Here is a 21,706-nt window from a genome sequence, read left to right as displayed (position 1 = left end):
CTAGCCTCATTCTGCAAGACCCTAAGAAATCAAAACCTTTGTAGGTCAGCCTGAAGTGCCAAGATCTGACAAAACAGACTTGGAGGTCTGATTTGAATTCCTTTAAGTTCCTATGAAAATATTCCAGTCCCCTGGGCTCCTTCATCCAGGATGAATTCCCTTGATAACAGTGGCCACGCTGGGGGACTGCCCAGAGAAATATGAACTTTCTATTTCCAGTGTTCTACTGGTCAGTAAAGTGGAAAATGCAAGACTGGACAGGATGGTGGAGGGGGCATTGGAACCCCCTAGCTCCTGAGCAGCCCGGCTGGGAGTGATGGATGCAGGCTGCTACCTCTGAGAGACAGCTCTCTTTCACTCCAACGGAAGGCATTTTTGAGTATATTCTGGGTACCAAGTAACAGTTCCTATGTTCTGAGTGATGATGAATTCATTCAAACAACAAGTCAAGACCCGGGATATCACTCAGCTCCAGTCCAGTCATAACAGCTGACAAATATAAAATATAACATACACCCTGGTAGACTTGCTGCTCCTTTTCTTCAATATGCATATTCAAGAATCTCATTCTATTCCTGGCTGTCAGAGATGCTGACAGTCGTGGGGGTTTTCTAGCTTTATCAGGGGAGATTATTTTTTTTAACCCAAATTATTTTCCATTGTAAATGTTTAAATCCATATTAAGTCCAGATTAATGCAGGAAGCAGCTTCAAAGGATATTGACTGGCGGGGTGTTGGGGGGGAGGTGTTGGATAATAATAAATGAAATTGTTAAGGAGAGGACCATCTCAAGAAATATTTTCAATCTAGCAAAAGAGTTGTTTGCATTTAAAAGATGGCTAAAGGAAATCGGTTTCCCAGGGATTGCTGGCCCCTTTCACAAACACCCAAACTTTGTATACAAACCAGGGCCTGGAGCACTTTTTTTTTTCATGATCAGAATTAATAATGCAGATAAACCCTAAATAAATCAGGATTAGCGTTAACTGCATCTTGAGGTTTAGGATGCTATAGGAAAATGAAAAGAGAAAAAAAAATGGGTTGCCTTGAAAAAACCCCCAAACCTGCCTGGGCTACCGGACAAGGTGAAGAGGGCTGAGGGAGGGAAGAAGGGAATTACAGAGGAGGGAGGACCAGCTGAACTGAGTAATCAAAGACCTTCTCATCGTGGCAGCTCTGGAGATGTGTTCAAAGGCTCTTTCCTGACCACAGGCTGTACAAGGTCACAAGTGAGATGTGGTGTTCTGGGAGGGGGAGGGGTGTCCGGGATTTTTGGATGGTGTTGCTATTGGGATTTTAGCATCTCCTCAGAAAGCAGGTTCAACTTGCTGGTGGTTCGGGAGGGATCACTGCCCCTCTCCCCCTCCTCCCACACCCTCTTTGCCAAACCAGTGAAGCAAAGGAAACTTCTAGGCTGGATGTGCGTCCTAATCTCCTCCCGGGAAACAATCACCTCAAGAATTTCTCCCAGAGCTCTGAACGCAGGCATAGGAATCATTTTTGGACATATAATTGCACCTTCAAGTGAATTTGAAGGATGCCATTTAGATTCTTTGATGTCTCTGTGTTGGGGGAGGGAAATCATTGAAAATGATCCCAACCCATGGATTCCAGACTCTGCTCCCTCCTTTTCCTGGCATGATCCCTAAAGCCTGCAGAGGTGGAAGACTGACTCCCTTTCCTCTGGCCACCGTTACAGACTTAAGGTTTTATTTAATTTTTATTTTTAAAATTCATTAATTTTTTTGGTGTTTGTTTGTTTGCTTTTTAGTAATCTCTACATCCAACATGGGGCCCGAACCCCCGGGCCTGAACCCCCGGCCCCGAGATCAAGAGTCAGGGGCACTCTTCCAACTGAGCCAGCCAGGTGCTCCTACAGGCCTAATTTTTAGTAAACACCTCCTAATTCTTGGTAAAGAAAGAAGTATTCTTAACCCCAAAGCACATGATGACAGAGATTTCAGCTGTCAACATGAAGCGAGGGTTGAGGCTCCCCCTGCAAGAGTGTAAGGCTCCTCCCCACCTCCAGGCCCACGTTGGCTCAGTCTCGATGGAGCTTTCTCACTTCCCCTTGGCCCTGAACCGCAGCCAATGGGATCTGGGGTCCCTGTGACAGGACTCCCTGCTGTGCCCGCTTCTGCTGGCCCCTCTTTGGGAAAGGCACAGATCTCACTTTTTTGTCTTAATCTTCAAGCAACCAGGCTGGTCTGAGGTTTTTCAGAATTTGGGGAGCTGGGAGAGATCACATCTCCCATCTGTTTCCTGTTCCGTCTTTCAGCGTTTCCTCTTCTCTGTCCTGAACCACTGACAGGGCACACACAGCACAGGACAGTCAGTGGCTCCCTGTCTGCGAAACAACAAGAGTCTGTCCTGACAAGTTTACTATCCTCCTAGGTTTGCCATTCGATCTCCCCCGAGACACACGAAAATGGAAAGAAATTGGTGATGCTGAGGGTGGGCGGCTCTTTGCTCCCCCATGGATGTAATTCTTATGTCATCCCTGTGACCATTTGCAGTGACTCGGCTCTAGGTTGAGCACAGAAAAGGCAACATACATTTTAGGGACTCCTGATAGTTGCCATGGTAATCTGAGATTTTGGTAAACAGAAATACATTCTGGGGAAACAGTGTGAGTCAGATCTGAAATGCTCAGCCTTCAGAAAACCTTATAATACTAAAGGTGGGTAAAGAATGGGGGAGACGAGTGCAGTGAAGTCGACTAAAAAAAAAAAAGAAACTGCAAAGTAAGATTATGGAAAGAAAGACGCATGAATACAATCCCAGCATAAAGTGGGATTTTTTTTCAGTTGGCATAGATACCACCCCCCGCCTCAAAAAGAGTTCAGATTACTCCAGAGCCAAAATAGCACACATTCAAAGGTGAATAATCCTTAGAGCTTTAGGTTTTCCTGGTTAATAGAAAGGATGTTGTTCCTGCATGAAACTTGGGAGCATCTCCCAGACACAAGGACTCTTGTTTCCAGAGAGAAAGTTGAGTGGAAAGAAAAGTCTCCTCAACCTTCCATGTATACAGAACTGCCCATGGTGACAAGATGTGGCCCATTCTGATGGATGCTAGTGGAATAACAACACACGCACACATGTATGGACATGTGTCCACACACGTACGGGGAAACTTTCTTTTCTGGTTATTATAAGAGCTATTTGACAGGTGGGTGGTTCTCACTTCAAGAAGTGATTTGGAGTACTAAAAAAACTGGGGGGGAGGGTGTTTTCTCTTTTTTTTTTAAAAGATGGTCATTAGAGACAATGGACGAGATTGCACAGTATTGAAATGGTTTTTCTGAGAACAATGAACCCATCCCTACTTCAAGGAGACAGTCCCCAGACAGGGAGGGCTGTCTTGAGGGAAGGCTTTGCTTTCCGGCCCTGCCTTCTCAGAGGCCACGTCTCTGGAGCATGACCAGAAGTGGCTGACTCTAAAGTCTAGCCTTTGACAGGAAGGAGAACAAGTTGTGAGTGGGATCATTTGGAAGCCCCAAACGTACTGTGGGGCCCCTCCTTGCCACCCATCCGATTTCCTTTCCTCACCCAACAGATCGTGCGGAGTAGCTCCGAGCTTCTTTGGGCTGCTGGTGACTGTTAAATCCTGGGTTTTCCGTGACAGTTCTTACTTCACATGCCCTCTGCCATTGTCAAAGCTTGCATTGGCTCGGCTCTCAGACATGGGCTTTTGTTCTGGAAACTACAGTGTCTATGGCCAACTCAGACATCAGGACTCATCACAGTTTTCATTCGTGGTTGATGATAAATAAACGTGGAGAAATTGGCCTGGGGGATTTAGGGAAGTTTGGTAAAAAAAAAAAAAAAAAAGGCAGTCGGCAAGAAAAATTTTTTATCAGGAAGAGATAACAATTATGCCACTTTCCTGCTCCCCCTTTAAAAAAAGGAGCCGAATCACCATCTTTTAGCTGTAGTTCATTATTTCCAATTATACATAATTGAAAACGAGAAAGTTCTTAAAGTTTGAACACTGGTAATTAAATTTGAATTGGATGGGATATTTGTAATTTTAAATGCTTGAATTCTGAGAGGAAAAAACTGTGTAATGTTGTTGGCCAAATAACCCTAGTCATTAAGATTCCTATGGCATTATTTAGTTAGTTGGCTTTTTATAACACCATGAGGTTTGCTGTGGGACATAGAGGAAGCCACTGGCCTCACAAGGGGGGAGAAGCACTTTTTGAGAAGAGCTCTGAGTGAGAGAAGCAGTCCTTCAAATTTCTACTGATAGTTGGCTTTAGCCTGTCTGCCCTCCTTAAGATCAAGGAGCTGAGACAAGTTGAGGAAAATGAACAGAAATGACTGTTTTCGTGAGGCCAATGGAAACCACGTTCAGATCCAGGAAAAGAAAAATGAGACAGGAAAGGGAGGGTCACATTTTTGAAGGAAATCATGCGGTATTTTGGTAATCCTTTGTTGATGAAAAAAAAATTAACAGCGCATTAATTATGTCCTAAGAATGGGGCGTTGCTGGTCTGCATCTTCGGCCTTCCTGACGCTGCGCCAGCAGTTGAAGCACTACCACTGTGTGGAATGGAAATGTGGGCTTCTGTTCCCCTACTGGGGCCTCCCCGACACACACACGGCCCAGCGCCTCCCAGCGCCTCCCAGCGCCGAGGCCTGACCCATGAGGAAGTGTGGGAGATAGGAGGCTATTTTACAAGACAAGTAATGACAACCAGAGAGTTTAGGATCTTTATGGGATTGGTAGTGTTCTGGCAATGCAAAGGAATAAAATTGGATATGCCAAGAAAGATGTCTTCCTCCTTCTTCCTTCCTTTCTTCAGAACCTCTTTCCTTCTTTCTCTCTCCTCCTCTTTAAAAGACTTTGTAAAAATCAGTAATACATATTTATGAATTTCTTTCACAGCAGCTCAAATATGTGCTTTCAGACAAGTACAGCGTAAGCCCACATGGACCCTTATCCTTCCAGATCCTTTAAGCAAGATTAAGCAGACAGTTGCCACTTCCTTTAGAGGAGCATGATATATTAGACAGAGTACAAATGGCCAGACAGTCCCCCTTCTTTCTGTGCTCTCAAGCAGAGCCTTCCAAGACTGTGGTCTAGCTGTGTGACCTTTGGCCAACGGGGCAACGGCGAACGAGGCTTCGAAACTGCTTGAGACCTGAGGCTGGTTCTCTTGCTGCCCTTTGAAACCCCAAGGCCACCATGTGAAGAAGCCCTGGCGAGTCTGTCATGGGGTGGGGAGTCACTTGGGCTGACACTGAGCCCAGCGCAGGAGAACAAGGCCATTCTTGTTTATCCCTTGTAGTCAAACCAACTCAGACCTGGTGTGTTGTCCCGCCTACCCACAGAACTGTGAGAAATGATTTACTGTTTTAAGCTACTGAGTTTTGGGGTGGTTGGTTACATGGCAAAAGCTGTGTAACAGACCTGAACCAAGTGCCTTGTTATTTTTCTCTTGTAAGCTTTATTGCAAAGGACATAGTTCCTTAAACACAAGGCATTGTTTGGATTTAGGATTATTAACTATTACACAATGACAGCTCTCCCTTTCTGATTAAGAGTCTTACCAAGTTTTCCTGAGTAGTCATTGTGGTCATTTGCGAAGGTTGCTTCTCGTGTTTGTGGACCATTTTCCTGGGAAGCTATGCTGCTCCTCCCAGCTCTCATGAGCGAGGTCCTAAGGATGAGAAGACATGGCTTTCCATGCCTTTCTCTGTCTCACCTTCCAGGCATTGTTTTCTGTCTCCGAGGCTGGTTAAATAAATCCTTTCTTCCATCGTTGTGTCCTTTATTATTGCTATTCTCATCTTACTTCCTAATTGCATCTTTCTTTTTTTTTTAAGATATTATTTATTTGTTCATGAGAGACATACACAGAGAGGCAAAGATATGGGTAGAGGGAGAATCGGGCTCTCCATGGAGAGCCTGAAGTGGGACTTGATCCTAGGACCCTGCAATCACTGCCAAAGGCAGAGGCTCAACTGCTGAGCCACCCAGGAGCCCTGGATTGCATCTTTCAAGTAACATCTCTCTTATTGTGAGTGTAAGAAAGAAATAATATCAACATTGCTTTTCCCTTTTAAGTATAATAGGAATTCTGGCTGTTTGGGAGGGGGGGAAGCTATTTGTGGGGATTAAACCTAGACCCTCCAAACAATTCTCTCATCTCTAGTCTTCCCTTGTTTCAGTCCATTCTGGATTCTACTTCTGTCCTGCTATTACTTCATTATTTATGTGTCACTTCATTCTGAAAATGCTCACAGTGACTTACTATTGGATGAAGCCTTTCATAGCCCTGATCTCAGCTTGCCACTTTCTTGTTTGAAAGTAGGTCCCTATCCACAATGGGTAAAATCCCTGTCCCTTGGAAAAGCATTTAGGGCCTTCCAGAATCTGACCTCACTCTGCTTTACCATGGGGCTTCTTTTTATTCCTCACGTAAACATACTATGGCCAACTTCTCTGAGACAAATTTCCCCCATTGTCTGCATCAGATCCTTCTATTCACCTCTTTACAATCTCAGTTACCTTTTATGGTTAGGCTTAAGTAAGCTCTCTCCTCTGTAAGGGTCTTCAGCCACTGGGGCCCATGGGGCTGTGGTGCTCTTCTGAATTCTTACAGCCTCGAGGGGCTTGGCCACTCATTTGTTATAGATCATGTCCAGCAGGCAGTCAGTTATCATGCTTGTGTCCTTCAGGTCTTCCAGACCTGGTTATGTGCTCCTTGTGGAGACTCTATGTCTTCGTATCACCCAAAGTGCCTAGAATGTGCGTGTTTAAGTTTGGTGCACAGTAAACATCTGGCAATGCTTTCACTGGTTTCCAACATTGAGCGTGACATTTCTCAAAGTGTGGTTCATGCCTTCTTGCATCAGAGTGACTTGGGTACTTGCTAAATATTCTGTCTCCTGGTCTCCTCCTCGAACCTCTTGAATTTGCCTTTCTGTAGCTGAGGCCCAGGAACCTGCCTGGGGTTCCTGGGGGATTCTTAGGTTCATAAAAGTCTGAGAATCTCTCATTTACTGCAGGTCCCCAAGTGAAAAAATATAACCCATACATGGCCTGGTAGTCTCCTTACCTCTTTTTGTAAAACTAAGGGATTCTGAACTCATTGAAACTTCTAGAATCCAGAATGATGATTCTTCAACCGGGGATGGAGGTGACCTCCCCTGAGGAGAAGGATGTGAAAGGGCAGATTTAAGAGGGTAATATGATGGCTATTTAGAAAAAATGCAATTGTTCTTATGATACAGAAACTACAGAAAAGCGGAATGAGATGAAATCACCCTGTTTGGTGTGATGTGCAAAGAGACCTACGGAACCATAAATGTTCATGATCCTAGGATCTTATTCTCCCCTATGTCTCTATGTCCTAGTTAATGTACAGCCCACAGTAGGTTCTCAACACAGTTATTGAATCTGACTGATCCTTTCTTTCTTTCTTTTTGGATTTTTATGTATTTATTTTATTTAAGAAAGAGAGAGAGACAGCATGAGTGTGTTTGGGGGTGGGGAGCAGAGGGAGAGGGAGAACAAACTTCTTGCTGAGCAGGGAGCTCAACATAGGGCTTGATCCCAGGACCCTGAGATCATGACCCGAGTAAGGCAGATGCTTAACCAGCTGAGCCACCCAGGTGACCTGACTGAGTGATTCTTACAACTAACTGGAGTTTATAAATGAAGATTATGTATACACATCCTTGATGAGTACATTTAAACACCATGGATGTACGAACTTAATAGCTAAAATGCCTTTATTTTCTTTACATTTATTGATTTATTTTAGAGACAGAGAGCATGCTGGAGCATAAGCAGGGGGAGGGGCAGAGGGAGAGCAACTCAAGCAGATTCTGTGCTGAGTGCGGAGCCCTATGTGGGGCTTCATCTCACCACCCTGAGATCACAATCTGAGCCGGGCCGAGAGTTAGACACTCAACTGATTGTGCCACCCAGGTGCCCCATAAGTAATCTGCTTTTAAAATCTATCTGCACATGACACATTTTTTGTGTGTGTAGAATTCTTAAACTATAAACTTCTGGCTCATATCAAGGGGAAAAAAGTTATATATTACAGATTGCTTTTTGTGAGGATAGTTAATTTACTTTTTTAAAATGTTTTTTAAAAAGAGTTTCTTTGGGATCCCTGGGTGGCACAGCGGTTTGGCGCCTGCCTTTGGCCCAGGCCGCGATCCTGGAGACCCGGGATCGAATCCCACATCGGGCTTCCGGTGCATGGAGCCTGCTTCTCCCTCTGCCTGGGTCTCTGCCTCTCTCTCTTTCTCTCTCTGTGACTATCATAAATAAATAAACATTTAAAAAAAATTAAAAAAAATAAAAAGAGTTTCTTTGAGATATAATTTACAGACCATAAAATTTATCCTTTTAAGGTGGTTTTAGTATTTCACAGGGTTGTTCAACAATAACCATTATTTATTTTTGGTTGCTCAACAATAACCATTATTTATTTTTGGAGTTTTAAAAAAAGATTTTATTTATTTATTTCAGAGAGAGAGAGAGAGAGAGAGAGTGCACGAGATGGGGTAAAAGGCAGAGGGAGAAGCAGACTTCCTGCTGAGCAGGGAGCTGGACTTGGGGCTCAGTTCTGGAACTCCAGGATCCTGACCTGAGCTGAAGGCAGATGCTTAACTGACTGAGCCACTTAGGCACCCCATGAATATTTTCATCATTCCTTCCCCCGAAACTCCATTCCTATTATCAGTCATTCCACATTCACCCTGACATCACACCCATCCCCAGCCCCCAGCAACCACTGATCTACTTTCTGTACTACCTATTTGCCTATTCTAGACATTTCATATAAATGAACTTATATACACAAATGTGGTCTTTTGTGACTTGCTTCTTTTACTTAACATGATGTTTGCCAGGCTCATCCATGTTGTAGTGTGCATCAGCACTCCATTGTTTTTTTTTTTTTAATGGCCAAATAATATTTCATTGTATGGATATACCACATTTTGTTTATCCATTTGACTGTTGTTGCACATTTGGTTGTTTCCATTCTTCGGCTATTATGAATAATGCTGCTATCAACATTCCTGTACAGGTTTCTCTGTATATGGATTTTTTACTGTGCATATAAGTTTTCAATTCTCTTGGGTGTGCTTAGGAATGGAATCCTTAGGCCACATGTTTGTGTTTAAAGAAATATCGTTGAGTCTTGTGATTTTGACTGCTACTACTATTGCTATTACTAGATGCTAATAATTACTGAGTATTCACTCAGTCCTGAGCCCTATACTAAGTTCTTCATATATGTCGTTTCATTTAACCCTCTCCAGATTCCCATTTCAGAAGGAAGTACTGAAGCTTAGAGAGGTTAAGTGACTTACTCAAAGGCTCATAGGTTTGAGTGAGATGTAACTCTAGGTCCTGCTCTTCTTAACCACTATTCTCCCTGCCGCTGAAGTATCATATTTCCACAAATAAAAATATTTATTTTCAGATAAATCTATATGGGAAACAACAGTGAAGTTGTTATTATTATTCTAAGTTTATGGATAATAATAAAAGAGTTACCTTCAAAGAATAGTGACTGTCTGTAAATTCAGAGTTACAACTATGTCCTTAGGAAAGAGTCAGGCTACCCATATTCTGGGTCTTCTATGACATTATTCATGCACAGAGCTCAAATTCCAGGAACATGTGGTCTTCAGGTGTTTTCCATAGCTTTTCCTTCAGGATCTGACAGTGATCAGTGGGCAACATTTCTCTTACAGTCATATGTTTGACGTGCAGATGGCTGTCTCTCCTTCCATAGGGACAACATTTCTCTTTTCCCTGATTTAACTCTTTAGGGCTTTCAGCATGGCTTGATTGCCTAAGTTAATTCACTCACAATAAGTATACAATTTTCCCATGAGATAGTTTAATCCAACAGGTATGTACTGAACCAGGTGCTAGGCTCAGGAGAAATGGGAAGTGGGGCATTACAAACACCTAATTAAGACTCTTGTCCTTGAGGTTCTGACAGTCCAGTTGGGTAGACTACAGAGGCACAAATAAAAATGTTCAACAACAACTCAGGCTATTAATTAGAAGTTGCAAACTATGGTTCATGGGTCGTACCTGTTTTTGTAAATAAAGCTTTATTGGAAAATAGTCATGCCCATTCATTTATATATTGTCTACAGTGCTGTTGTGTTACAATAGCAGAGTTAAGTGGTTATGACAGAGATAGTATGGATCACAAGGGCTAAAATATTTGCTATCCGGACCTTTAGAGAAAAGCCCTCTGACTCCTGGAATAGATAATTAAGTACCAAAGCAAGTGAAAATGACAGTAGTGAGCTAATAGTTCAAAAGAGAGAAAATGTAATGTTGCATTTGTATGTCTATGTGCAGGGTGACTTTTTAGAAGTGAGGCTTACTTTGGGCATTAGAAAAGGACACCTGGACAATGAGATGGGAGAAAGGCAGTCCTCCAGAGTATGTTGCAATATTCTGCATGAATATAAATACATAAGTTTTAAAAAGTGGTATTATTGATTTTAAGATACATTATTTAATAGAAACTATGTGTCTCATAACAACGATTATATTTCCAAATGTTTTTACTCTCTTGCTTGGAACAGCCTTGTGAGGTAGGCATGGCACAGTGAATCACCCCAGTGTGGCAGCTAAGGGTCAGGAGTCTGGATGAAGCTCTTGCTGGAGGTTGCAGAGCTGCTGGTTTACCCTGAAACTCTAGCAAGCTTCTGGCCTCTATGGGAAACCCATATGAGAACTGTAATTTGTATCTATATCCAGCAGAGGAAACAATAAGCATTTTGAAATTAAATTCTTGTATTAATTTTTGCATTGGTGTTTCCATTTCCTGAGTCCTCATGTCCTTAAATAATACGAGGCTTTGAGAGGTTGAGTCATGGGTTGACTGTTAGTTTTGACGAAAGGTTATATTTAAATGCTGTCAAGAAAAGTACAACCTGAAGACAGGGATGTGTTCAGCATTCATCCTCTCGAGAGCTTGAATATCTTAGGTCTTTGAAGGACCAGTTCATCTCAAACCAAAAACAATGTAGCTGACATTACTTGGAATATTTGGAAGATAGCCAACACCTACTGAAGGCTCTCCATGGGCCAGGCTCTCTCATTAACCCCTTATGTGCTTAATCCTCACAAAGACCCCATGAGGAATGTTCTATTATTCCCTGTGATATGCATAAGGCAAATGAGTCACCAGGGTTAAGTTAACATGCTTGAGGTTGGACAGCTAATAAATGTCAGAGCTTGGATTTGACCCCAGGTGGTCGGGCCTCAGAGCTTGCATTCTTATTCACTGCACTGTTAGGTTCCACGACTCCTTTACAAGCATGGGGGTGTGTAATTTCGAATCATACTCAAGAAGACTGGAACTGAAAAAACACTATGCATCAACTGCAGAGAAAATGACCATCCTCTTCAGTGGGGCAACTGCCAGATTTAGAAAGCTGTGAGCACAGACCTCAAACATCCCCAATAGATTCTCAGTCCCATGGGTACATCAGAGGGAAGACAGGGAATGCAGGAGGAATACATGATCCATGCTAGAATTATCCCAGCCTGGAGGCAAGACCTGATAGCATCTAAGAGGAAAAATGGAGTTAGATTCTTACTTGGAGACACAGATGAGAAAGGCTCAAGTGCAGAAGGTTTTCAACAGGCCTCTGAGAAGAACTGTACAACTCTGCTGGGGCTCCTGGGTTCTTCACATACCACACATGTCCCACTCAGGGCAGTCTCACGCAGCCCCAGCCACACTCCACCTGGTGCCCAGTCTTGTACCCTTGCCTGGCTTTCCCTTCTTTTTGGAGTTGTTATGGAGGAATAAGATACTGATAGAAGACAGTGGCAGACGGGTCCATGGAGAATGCAACCAGACATGGTTAGAAAGTGGAATGCGCCCATCTCCCTCAGAGTGCCTTGGGTCAGTCCCATTAATTTCAAGTCATCAGACCAGACTCAGGGAGGGGCAATCCACTCTGTCTTTTCCCCCCACCCATCATGACCGAGGCAGCCCAGCTCCAGGACATGGGTGCACATTTCATCAGCTCTCTTAGACAAGTCTTATGAACTGGCTCCTCCAGAGAGTAAGGTTTGAGAATAAAAAAGAACTACCAAAGATATCAAAGAAAAAGTGAAAACCATTTAAGAGAATCAGACAATTTCCAACAATAACACGGATAGTAGAGTCGAAGGTAATTCTATTTTGTACCAGATTGGGGGGATAATACAGAAGAGTACAGTACAATTCAGAATGCCTGGAATACATTAAGGCTGTGGACCTAGTAACAGGCTTATGTAATTTAATGAGCAGAAATATAAGTTATAAAATGAGGAAGATAAACTAAGAAACAAGAACATCCCTGAAGGGTTTGGGATGGGCTTTTGAATGATATTGTAGATATTCCTTCAAATTACGGGGAATACAGAGGGTTGTGCTGAACCTAAGTAAATTATTCTCACTCCTCTGTAGCAAATATCAAGGCTTTATCTCAACACTGTTCTCAGCTTGTGCCACCTATTATAAAATAAAAATGGACACACTAAAATGGTCAGAAGTCCACTCGAGAAGTTAGCACAACATGGGGATTTATGGGGTTTCCAATGTTCTGAGAAGCTCAGACGGTGGCCTTCCGAAAGGAGAAGATTCAGGGCTGAGTTATACGGACACAGCAGAAGGTAACTGGGAACAGTTACGATGAGACTCTTCAGAGCGATGGTGAGGTATAAAGAACTTGAGGGTGGCAGTGATTTGGATGATGTGCTTTGACGCTTTAAAGAAGGTATAGCAGGACGAAGCCACCAAGAAGGTAGCGAACTCAGTTCAACCAGTGAAGGGAAAGATCCAGAATTGGGTAAGAGCACTAGAGCAAGTCTAACAGGATGGAAGGTAGGAGGTAGCCTGCCGCTTAACTTCCTTTTTCGGGGTAATCTCTTGGGCGCTCCCTCCGATGTGGGGGGGGGCGCGGGGGGACTCAAGAAGGATGTTTTCTCTTTCCAACATTTCAAAAAACTCTTTTCAGCTGTTTTTAGGAAAGGAGGAATAAGGGCATTCATATCTCAAACCACAAGTAACCTTCATGAATATGGCCAGAAATTGAAAGTAAATTTGTTATTATGCTGCTTAAGTGATTTGGGCCTTTTCAGAGTCACCTGAGGACCCTTTGGACAGGGAGACTCTGGACATGATATAAATCCCCACAGCATGAAGTGCATCTGAATGGTGCAGGCCTTCCCATCACTGACAAAGCAATGCGATGCATCACACCCTCATCATGGTCTCCGCTTTCAAAATAGATGCCTGGATGATCAGTCTGACAAATTAGCTCCAAACGACAGCCACAGTTGCTTGCCCATCAGAGGGGTTTTAGTAGCTGTCCTGTGGTCTGCCTTATAAAGACTGTACTATGAGGGCCAGGGGCTGTTTTAAGAATACTGTTGTGTTGTTCTTATTGCCAGATTGGGGAAAAGAAAAACTGGTTTTGTAAGTGCATTGGCCTTGTGACTTACCTGATAAACAACAGTGAGTAATAAGATTGGAAATTCTCTTAAAAATTTTTGCACATTATTTGGTTACAGTCTCCATATGGCAAGACGGCGAGGGGAGAAAACCTTCCACTCCTCGCCCCCCGCCCCAACCACATATTTAATCCATGCGCTTATGTCAAACTTAATTACAGGACTTTTGGCATAAAATAACAGCCCACATCCTCGGAGAGAAGAACTTAAGCAGTTAATATGTGCGATTGAGTGAAATTGCTTTGCTGAATGTTTATGAGTAACCCAAGACCAGTGAAATGTGCTGATATTTTAACCATTTCAGTGCTGAACTTGGGCCCAGACGCTGCGAAATAAAAAAAAAATATTAATTTCCTCTGATCTGCGGTGTATCATATTTCCTGAAACTGAGAGCTTTGGGTAAGACGATTTTATGGCACTTTCACAAATAGGTTTGTGGAGGAAAAACAATAAAGCTGGGACAATTATAGAACTTGTCACCATCCCGCAGAACTGCCGGGATTCAGCCGAACAGAGCACCAAGTTTAAGCTCAGGTCCATTTCTGCAGAAAATCCTCTGGAAAGCAGAGCCCCCTACAAGGGGCAATCATTTCTGCCTTTGGGTTTTTTCCAACCCCCTTGAACCTATTCAGACATTTCCTTTTTCCATTCATCCCCAATTTATTGTGGATGGTTTTTAAATGTAGAGATTTCTGGGCCTAAGATGATTCTATGTTTCCCATTCCCATCTTTGATAGCATAAACTCCTGCCTTTGTTTACACTCTCCTGTCTGAATCATTCACTATAAGACTTGTCTCTTTTAGACTAGAGGAACCCCTTAAAATATAAAATTCTGTGTTTAGTTTTCTTCTTTTTTCAATGTCCTTTCTCAAACCAGTGAGATTCAGAGCTACTTTTTACTTCACACTTCCCTTTATTACATTTGTTTCAGAAAATGGCCCTATGACCACCTGCCCCATAACTGCTAGCCTTATAACATTATTGTTTCTGAAGCTTCTCTGCGCTTAAATGTTCCACCGAGCCCAAATTCATTTCTCTCTGTTCTCTACAAACACAATCCGCCACCCAGACTTTTGAGGGCATGTTTACTGTTTGTCTCAAGGACAACACACTCCAATTGCATCATCTCTACCGACAAAACATTCTGCAGACTGTTGCAGGGGCCCAGACTGTTCTGTGGGTTTTAGCATTGCTGCCCATCCTGCCTCACATCCTCCCATGAGAGCCTTCTGGTCTCACTTCCGTGACTCTTTGGAGCATTTGTGCCTTTTCATTTCATTGGCTTGCATCTTCCCTTGCTATTTCAAAATGCTCCCGAAAAGCACTTTCTCCCTCATCTGCTTCTCCAAACTTCATTAGGGTCATATTTTATCATTATTTTCAGAGCTATTGTTCAGTTCAGCACGTTAGAATCCTAGCCTCGAGAAAGGTGCAATCATGTTATGGTGTTGAGATTAGAGAATATTTGTGAAAATATCTGGCCTAGTGCCTGGTTCACAGAAGACATCCTATAAAAGTTAATTCGTTTGTTCCTGGATTCCTTCCTTCATTCAATGTATATTGAGCACTTACTATGTAAATCTACTTTGAATCATGCTAGGTGTTGGGGATTCATATATGAGAGACCCCACATTTGCTAAAAAAGCTCCAGGGAGATGAATGCCATGCTCTGAGCACTTTCTAAATTTCAAATACCTCACCTATAGCTTTTCAAACAATTAACTAAGAACCTAGAAGTGATCTACTATTACCTCCTTGTCTTATTTGTGGTGCAGGTTATAAATCTGTAGGTTTGAAAGACATACCCACAAAACACTTCTAATCCCTTTTCCTTTTCAGGTTTTCAGGTTTACTTTATTTATTTCAGGGAGAGAGAGAGAGAGAGAGAGCGAGACCATGAGCTGTGGGGAGGGGCTGAAGGAGAGGGAGACAAGTAGACTCTCTACTGAGCTTGAGGAGTGGGGGCTATATCCCATGAGCCTAAGGTCATGTCCTGAGCCAAAATCAAGAGTCGGATGCTCAACTGACTGAGCCACCCAGGCATCCCAAAGCTCTTCTGATCTTGAAGTGACCTATTTCAGTAAAATATGAAAGTTAGGCTTAATACCGTGGTGACTCATGGGCTTTTGATATCAATGGACTTCTTTACCTACTTCCTATTCATTTAAGTCCTAGATTAAAGTTGCCTTATTAGGGGGGCTTTCCCTGGTTCACTCAACTGTAAGTTGGGTCCCCTTGGACTTTCTCTTATACTCTGTACCTTTCCTTTGTCATCCTTACTACAATCCGTGGTTATGCATTTATTGCGGGATTATCCCTTTAATGTCTGTCTCCCTCGAGATACTGTAAGCTCCATGATAGCAGAGACCGTGCCCATTTTGGTCAATACCCTACATCCAATCTTTAGCACAAGGCCTGACACAGTGGGCACCCAATAACATTTGTTGAATGATTATTACATGTCGTCACATGGATTATGAAAGTGCAAATTGTCCAAAAAATATTTATTTTTGAAGATTTTATTTATTCATGAGAGACAGAGAGAGAGAGGCAGAGACACAGGCAGAGGGAGAAGCAGGTTGCCTGTGGGGTGCCTAATGTGGGGACTCGATCCCAGCCAAAGGCAGAGGCTCAACCACTGAGCCACCCAGGTGCCCCCAAATTTTCATCTTTTACTTTGGAATCAGCTCTGTGGCTTTCTGGAGCATCTAGTTACTTCTATAGAGCTTCTTACTGAGCTACGTGGGAGGTTCCACCGGCTAGTGGTGAAGAAGGGAAGGACAGAAGCAGTGGGCTGCCTTCGCCCCCAGGACAGCTTTGCTGATGGGAACAGGAGAAGACTCAGCTAGAAGAGGTCATATATCAGACAAGTCCGGGAGGTGGGAGCACTGGACATGGGAAGAGAGTGACCTCGGTGTCTTCCTGTCCTTACTTCCTGTCTCCCCAGGAAGTGTCAGTCAGAGATTTTCAGGAAAGAGTGTTGTCATGGTAACCCGAATGGCTCTTCCTTTCTAGCCTGTACAGGGACAAGTGCCCTCGCATGCCCCAGCTGTCCCCGTGCGTGGTGGCAGTCCCTGTGAGGTTTCAGATGCCACAAGGAAAATCCAGAGCAGGCAATGTCTGGGAGGGCAGAACCAACTTCAGCCTGTGGTGAGGACTCAAGCCCAGAATGTAGTGGAGCCTGTTCTTGAACTAATTAAAATTTAATCTGCTGAAGCCATTGTCTTGATAATTTGGGAACCCTCTCTTGACTTTTGCAAGTTACAAAGAGCCTCAGAAATAGAGGATGCTATATTTTTGCACTTTTCTCTCTGTGTATTAGATTTCATACCAAAAAAAGCACTTTTAAAAAAGGGACTGTAGATCGAGTAACCATATGATTTATCATCCAAACTGGGACACTTGGAGAATGAAAAGAAGCGCTATTAATAATTACACAACAGAGGGGACAACAGAGATAAACTGAGCTGTCCTGGGCAAAGTGGGATGTGCAGTTAAGAAAACTGCACTAGGGTCGGGGACAGATCAAATGCATCCCCCAGGCTGTGCGACCGCATGCCTCGGACAGTGCTTGGTATACAGCAGGTGCTCAGTCTTATTAAATAAGTGAAAAAATCCAAAGTCATCCTGGGTATGCTTTCTGAACAGAAACAGATACCGGGTCCACTAAAAATAAGGACAGTACAGCAGACCCAGCAGAGGGACTGCACGGCGAGGGATCCGAGGAATCTGTGTTCCCCCAAAGCGGGCAGGTACACAATGCAGAAATATCCGTGTTTTCTGTGTTTACTCATTCCTAACTGCTAGCAGTTAATTGCCATCTGTTGACACACCCGAGGGGAAATGTGAAGCAGCTCTCCATATTTGCATATGCATTCTCTGCCTGCATATTTTGCTAAGGCTCAGTAAGGGTCCCAATGTCCTAAAATCCACACGTCTGCTCTAATTTCATAGTATAAATGTACCGGGTGCCACACTTTGGGGTCTGACCAGCAAAAAAATGGCGTCCCCAGGATTCCCTTGTGGTCAGCCAGAGATGCTGGTTGCAGCCTGGGGCCTGCCCAGACTAGCTAGGCTGCTCTCGTTCCCACCCCTCCTCCTCTCGCCTGCCCGGTCTTTCAGGAAGAGTGAAATGGTCCATTGACCTCTGAGGAGCAAAAGGGCATGTTCAGCTTTTTTAGAGGTTATGGACACTCTGAGTGACACCAGAGCCCAAACCTCCAATGGCAAGGCCAGTGGCGCTGGAGAACGGGCCGGGGGAGGCGGGGAGGCCTGGCCAAGTCTCCTCATCTGATGCTAACCTTGCCCTGGAGCTGACCAGATCCGATGCCCTCCTTCCTCCCTGTCTGCTGCGTGCTTCGTCTTCTTCCCATGTCTTGGGAGAGATCCGTCTCCTCTGACAAACTCAAGATTCCAGGCAGAACTTTCCCATGCCACCATGCCTCAAAATAGCCCGCGCCGAGCTGTATTTATAGCCGTGTGAGACTCTAATGGGCCAATTTGTTTGAATTTCCACTGCTTTTGTGTTGAACGTACCCCTCACCCGTGGGCAGTCTCTTCAGGCCTTTATTGTGGGGTGTGTTAGGGTAGAGGGGGCCATGTTCAAGATGGTAGCTGTATAGAGCGCGGGGCTGTTTTGCATATTTACTGTTCTTTCAAGCCGGTTTTTTGAGAGAGAGAAAGAGACAGAGAAAGAGGTTTCTGTAAGTAGCCCGGACAATGAGAACAAGACCGGCTGTATGCCAAGCACGGGATCCCGGCCAAAACACATATCATTAGCTTGGACCAGCTATAAGCAAGGAAATGAGAAACATATGTTGGAAAGCAAGGTTAGGAGTGAGAGACTATGGGTCAGTGACAGTCACCCTAAAACTTTTCCCTTGTTCTTCAGCTGTGGCCTGGCGGTGTCAAATGTCATTTCAACTGCCTTGATTTCTCATGGTGGGGCCGCCTGTGTGTTTTTTTTTTTTTTTTTTCTTCCTCCCCCTGCTGGTTCCTGATGGGAGCTTTTTGGGGGAGGGGAGAGGAGGGCCAGGGGAAGGTTTGTGTGATAGTTTTTCTCAGTTCTGGGAAAATCACAACCTTGTTTCCCGTGATGCTCTCAGAAATTCCTCACTTTCTCTGAAATGACGGTGTCCCTCCGTTTGGGATTTGGACTGGTTCGCGGGGGGAAGAAAGAGGGGGAAGGCTTTGAAAGCATTTCTTGCTGTTTCTTTCTTAAATATAATTAGACGCGCCTCATTACCTCACACTGAAGGACTTTTGTACTTTTTCCGAGCTGTGTTTCCTGAGATCTTCGATGGGCTGCGGCCTGTCGTATCCACTCACATTTGATCATATTAGCAGTTATTTTTCCCGACACCTTTGTCCTCTGCGCCCGCCCTCCCCGAGGTGCCCAGAGTGGGTTCCTGGTCCGGAGCCACGCGCTTTGGGAGCCCGCGGGAGCCGAGGGCCGGCTGGAGGGCCTGCGCGCCTCGGCCTGCCCGGGGCCCCCTCCTCCCCACATTCATCCTTCCAGTTCTCCCCGGACAGGGTGCTAACAAGGCTGTGCTCTCTCCCATTCCGGGGTCAAGACCCCTGTTCTCTATAAAACCCAGATGAAGAACTGTATCGCATGAAAGTCAGAGGCGGTCCCTGGAGAGCCGACTGTGGCTACCGTTCTGCAGCCAGGACGGTTCCAGATGGCCGCCCGGAGAACTCACCAGGCTTCAATGCCCGGCCCTGGCCAAGTCACAAACTGGCCTCCAGGTACCCCCAGCCATTGCCAGTGAAGAAGTGTTGTGGCAGGGAGAGCATGGGGCCCCTGCAGGCTGCCCGGCACAGAGCTGACGGACAGTGCTCCCCAGCGGTCCTCCCCGACCTCTGTTCTTTTAAGATTTGGGGAACGGTGTTTGGGTGGAAACCATTTCAAATCATTAAAACATTTGGTCTCTGTTTATCCTTTGCTTCCTTCTTCAGGCCTTGTTCTGAAAATAAACTTTGCTCTTAGTTTCCAGGCTCCTAAAATTCCCGAGCGAGTGAGTGTCCCGATGGCCTTGGACAGGGTTAATGATTGGCTTGAGGTTAGCGAGACCTGTTTTCCCCAGGTGAGCTGTCTACGCGGTTTAGTCTTCTTGGTCTCTTTTGTTTTTCCGTTTTTTTTTTTTTTTTCTAACTGCAGTTTCTGAATAGCTGGTCTCACTTCTCTGCGTGGAGACTTCTCTGGTTCCAGAAGGAAACCTTTCTTGTTGACTCTTTCTCAATGCTTAGTGGATCAGGAGGGACGTGTGTGCGTATGTGTGTGTGTTATCCATTTAACAAAAAAACATGAGAGAAATTAGGGCAGCCAAACCGCAACATGCAGGCGATGGGTATTTAAGTTTTATACTGACAGCGCGGCAGGATCCTGGTCCGGGGCCTGAAAGTCTTCCAATTTCAAGGAGTCTATTTCTCAACACTCTCTTGGTTCCCTCCCTGTCTTTCATAGTAGAAGGCAGCTGGGATTAGGTTTGAGTCCATGTGTTTTCTTTCTGTGTCCTCATTGCTTGGCTGCCTCTCAAATCTCAATGCGGCCAAAACATGCCTCGAATGCACCACTTCCCGCCATCTCCTCTGCCACCCTCCTGGCCCAGCCACCTCTAGTCTTGCCTGGAGACTGAAACACCTTCCAAGTGGTCCCTCCAGGTCCTGTCTTGCGTCTTTCTGTCTACTCATCGATGAGAGGCCAGAGGGGCGGTTTAAAAACCCAAATCAGAGGAATTGCGCGTCTCTGCTGGAAACTGCAGATCCCTGTCTACTTCTCCCACTTGCTATTGAGCCATCCCTCTCGGCCCTCTACTGCAGAAACACTAGCCCCCCATCTTCCTCACTGGTACAGCGGGAGTTGCAACAACACCTATGTAAAGGACTGAGAGAAATAGAGGCTTTCACACACATGAAGCACCTGGACCAGGGTCTGTCCTCGATAGGCACTCAATAAATGGAAATGCCATTCACAGTTTGCTTCCTTGAATTTGCCAAGGACTTCCCTTCACAAAAGCCTCTGGTACTCACCTTTTTCTCTCTGTGTGGCTGGTGCTTTCTTATCCTTCAGACCTGACTTGAAATGCAAACTCCTTAGAGATCTCTGATCAGTCTATTTAAATAGGGTCCTACTCCTTCTCCCCCAATCCCGTGATTTTGTACTGGAACATTCTATTTGTTTCCTTCCTAGCACTTTTTCCAGCTGGCAATTACATGTGATTTGTTTACCTGAGGGCAGGGTTATGACTACATATTCTTATCAAGCACGAGAAACATCTGCGGAATAAATGCATAAATGAATCAGTCGAGCTCCTCTCCTTTCCTCTTTTAATACCAGAACCACTCCTCCCAACCCATCATGTTTTTCCTAGGCCACCCTCTCCTCTCCAAATCCTATATTTATTTATTCTCTCCTCCTCTTGCCACTATTGACTCTGGTCTCTTGGAGTTGGAAATTCTCTGAATCATCCAGGGGCTGCTCCATCCTTCCTCTATCGCTCTACTCTTTTTCTCTTACTTGTAAGCCAGTTTCTTCTGTGAAAGGCTCATGCTTTCATTTATATGTAAATGATAAATAATAGAATATATAATGCGCAGAGTGAGTTTGATGACTAATAACTCCTTATCTGCCAAGTTAGAAGGGTTTGGGATGAATTAACTCATTTTCTGCCATTAAGAGATCAATGTCTATGCAATTACTTCACAAACATCTATGATCAGGGATCTTGCAGCCCCACCTGAAAGCCCAGAAGGATGGTAGGAAACCAGGTAGAGGTGAAATTATAGTTCCCATCTTTTATCTTTATCGCCACTCACTCTGTGTATACACTGTATATATGGAAGCTGAGCTTAGTATGAGCTGAGAAGAGGTAACCTGACCTGTCCTCATGAATCTCTCTCTCTCTCTCTCCCTCTCTCTCTCTCATAATCAAGAACACCAGGATGGAAAATGCCCTCGACTGAATTTTTTATTATTTATTGATTGATAGCCTGTCCTTTTTTTTTTCCCTCCTTAAGCTTCTGTGCACTTTGCTAATTACTTCTCTGGAAATCATTTTACTTTCCCATTCACCAGAATGCTGCCACCTTTGGGAAAGAATGTGGCAGTGTGATGGACTGTAGGATTGATAAGTGCTAAGCTTCAAGAAAGGTCTTCTCATTGAAGTGCTGGTCCAGCCCCACCCTGGAAT

General features: G+C 44.4%; 1 protein-coding gene across 29 annotated transcripts in view; it reads right to left on the bottom strand.

The window, feature by feature from the left end:
- The window catches only part of ZFHX3 (zinc finger homeobox 3), a 524,735-nt gene that overhangs the window by 318,718 nt on the left and 184,311 nt on the right, over nucleotides 1–21,706 (bottom strand). For 22 of the 29 annotated variants that reach the window (XR_012026543.1, XM_072817035.1, XM_072817111.1 and 19 more), the window contains 2 exons: nucleotides 7,071–7,161; nucleotides 3,553–3,792 (listed from right to left, as the gene is read on the bottom strand). The exons of 4 other annotated variants lie outside the window; for them this stretch is intronic. The gene's annotated coding sequence lies outside the window, so the exon portion shown is untranslated. The remainder of the gene's footprint in view (nucleotides 1–3,552; nucleotides 3,793–7,070; nucleotides 7,162–21,706) is intronic. 3 more of the 29 variants (XM_072816973.1, XM_072817013.1, XM_072817081.1) reach the window with 1 other exon arrangement.

Source organism: Canis lupus, chromosome 3, assembly GCF_048164855.1.
Source record: "Canis lupus baileyi chromosome 3, mCanLup2.hap1, whole genome shotgun sequence".
NCBI lineage: Eukaryota > Metazoa > Chordata > Mammalia > Carnivora > Canidae > Canis > Canis lupus.
Note: the sequence above shows the minus strand (reverse complement) of the source record. Positions and strands in the feature narration are given on the sequence as shown.